Raw genomic sequence first — 3,147 nt, 5'->3', positions numbered from 1 at the left:
CCAGGTTGAGCTGTTGTTCAGCATCTTAGCTGTAGAGGGCAGTGTCACTGGCCCTCATATGTGGGATCCGAACCGGGGCCCTCGGGCGTCCCAAGCCAGTTCTTAACCATCGCGCCACTCGGCCGGCCCTGGAAAGTATTATTGAGTTGGTATCTACAGCACTATTGTCTTCCTCAGAATCCTTAAATGCTTTAGAACTTAATAGCGGCCAAGTCCTCCCTCTGTGGAATTCTCTCTCATCTTATAACAATAGGGCAGTTTGCTGGACCCTGTGGACTCAGCCTGTGGACTGTGTTTCTTGGGGCAGCTTGTCCCTCCTACTCTCAGCTTGGTGATGTCCATCCTCCTGCCTTGCTCATTTGTCCCAGCAGACCCTTTCTTCTGTCTGCATAGCAGCTCAGACGAACCTCCTAAAGTCCTCATCAACTTCCTCAGAGGCAGAGATTGCCTAGGGAACCTCTACTTAATTCATTTCACAAAGTTGCCCAAAACACTCTCAACATAGCAAATGAAAGTGGGAGATGGCGTTGGACCAGAAAAAAATTACAAAAAGGCTGGTACCATCAAGCAGCCAAGACTATGAAAAGGAACAGATGATGTGACCATGGAAAGGTCAAAGGGCTAAGAGAAACAAAAGAAATGAGTGGCCAGCCAATGGCAAGGCAACTGCAGGCCGGAAGAGGGCAAGGCCCACTACCTCTTCCTCCAAGGCCCTGGCAGCGACTCACTGAACACAGTCTCTGCCGCCTCCACACCCCGGCATTCACACCAGGACACCAACTCCGCACTACCAGTCATAAGAGGATGCCAGCTGGAGCCCCTGGCGGTTAAAAGCCAGGCTGCTGGTGTGTGATTCTGAGAGGTGGAACTTACGGTAGGAATGTTGACGTGGGTCATTTTAAAAGTGATCCCACTTCCAGAAAACAGAAATGCTTTCTGGAAGGGGCACAGTAACCACAGCAGGAAAGGTTAGAAGCTGTAGTTAGAGGGACCCCGCGGGAGAAGCTACTGTGAGCCTGTGGCCAAGGAGATCAACTTCCGATCACATGAAGGCCACCAAGCAAGAACCTTCCCATCTCTCCTCTTCCTCTTCCTCCTCCCCTGCCCCGGCTGGGGCCATCCCAGTGAGTTAAAAGGGGGCCGTAGGAGTGTTCTGTGGGAGACCCAGAAGGCAGCTCTGCCCCTTCCCCACTTCAGACAGGTTTCCAGGCTAACGCCAGCTTGTGCAGAGGATGGCAGGACTTCTGCTCTAGTCATCACTATGATACAGTCTGGGCTTTTTAATTACAAATAAAGTGGATTTTTATGGCTAATTGGAGGGTGTTTTAATTACTGTCTAAGAATAACCAAAATCATGATGACTTCTACATGGAAGTCAGGAAAAAGAAGCCAAGACGGGGTTTGCTGGAGAGTCATGAAAAAAACATTCATGGTCACCCCAGGTCGCTCTCCACTTGTTCAGTATATCAGCGAGACATTCACTGGATAGACAGTCTCTGGTTAGTGTCTCTCGGAGTCAGGCTGGCTTAGGAAAAGGAATGGAAAGGCTGCCAAGCCAACAGATCGCATTGGCAAGGTTCCATGACTTCTGTGCTGGCTGGGTTGGGGTGACTAGATCTTTGCCTGCCTCACCTCTGTCCCTTCACTTCTCCGGGATCTCCATCTACTACCCAGTTGGCCCCCTGCATTGCTAACCACCCACAGGGCCTGAGATCAGAAGGTTTCAAGCTTTTCTAAAGCCTTCTTTCAAAAGTAATTATTGGAATTTTAGAGAATCAATATAAAGCCCCTCTCTTACCGGCTCATATTCAGAACCAACAGAAAGAGATAAACACGAGAGCCAGGCAGATGGAGACCAAAAATGTCACTGTTAATACTAATAAAACTGTTGGCCACTGTGGCTTAGATGTGAGGACCAAATGAGTATGCCAGCATCGTACCCTCAAATTAAGCCTGTCCATGGCAGCATTGGACTGCCCCCAAGTCTCCCATGAGGGAGTCTGCCCTGGTAAACCCTGCACAAAGGAGCCCAGGGGATGGGGAACATGGTCTCTGAGGAAGGCTGGTCCCATAGCTAGAGGGGAGTGGAGGGGTCTGACCCTCATTCTCAAAGCTTGCTCCCAAGTTCCCAAATCAAACAAATCACCCCTCCTTTTCTGGGGAGGAGAGTGTGGGGGAGGCAGAGGTGGAAGGACAGCCAAGTTCCTCTTACAGGAATCAAAAGGAGCAGCGAGTTGCTGTGCACCTGCTGCCCTAAGGAGTCTTACTAGTATACAGGCCGGAGCAGGACTTCTCTGCTAGGAGAGGCAGGGAGGGGTAGCGGGCACACTCCGCTCCTCCCCATGGTGTGGCCTGTGTCAGCACAGAAGACTCGGCAGAGTACCTTTGGAAGACACCACTTGGGCCTCCAGAGAACAGCCTCCTCCCATGACATAAAACACGCTGCTCCTTGTAGCTTCTTGATAGATTTGATTTCTGTGGCTTGACACCCAGATCCTCAAGGTTTATGGGTACCCTCTGCCATCTCTGGCCCAGCACCCCTGCTGCCCATCGGATCCTACACACAGGCCGGCAAAGTCAACAGGCATCTCTGTTCTTGTGGAAACTGGAAAGGAAGGGGTGAGGCCATCCCATTCCCTTTGACTTGGCCTCATTCAGAAGCAGGCCTTGACTGCTGGTCCTGAGCCCTCTCTGGTCATACTCTAATGGTGGGCCTCCTTCAGGATCTAAAACCAGCCTGTTGTGTCTTGCTTTGAACTGGATCCACAATAGCCATTCATCTACTTGCTTGGTCAGAAGAACAATTCCTGGGAGAGACCAAAAGGAATGATGATGTTTACTGACTGGGGAGAAAGATTGATATTTATTTCCGGGTCCCTTTATATCAGTCATTTTTAACTTTGGAGGATGGGATTGGGCAAGAGGAGAATCATAGATTAGATAAGTTAATGAAAGATAGAGGCAGGCCGGCCGAGTGGCATGATAGTTAAGAGCTGGCTTGGGATGCCAGAAGGCCCCGGTTCAGAACCCACATATGAGGGCCAGTGACACTGCCCTCCACAGCTAAGATGCTGAACAACAGCTCAACCTGGAGCTGGGCTGCCTTGAGTTGCCGGCAATGGTGTAGGCTGCAGCCCCTGCTGCAGT

This window comes from Hipposideros armiger, unplaced genomic scaffold, assembly GCF_001890085.2.
Source record: "Hipposideros armiger isolate ML-2016 unplaced genomic scaffold, ASM189008v1 scaffold_116, whole genome shotgun sequence".
Lineage (NCBI taxonomy): Eukaryota > Metazoa > Chordata > Mammalia > Chiroptera > Hipposideridae > Hipposideros > Hipposideros armiger.
Note: the sequence above shows the minus strand (reverse complement) of the source record.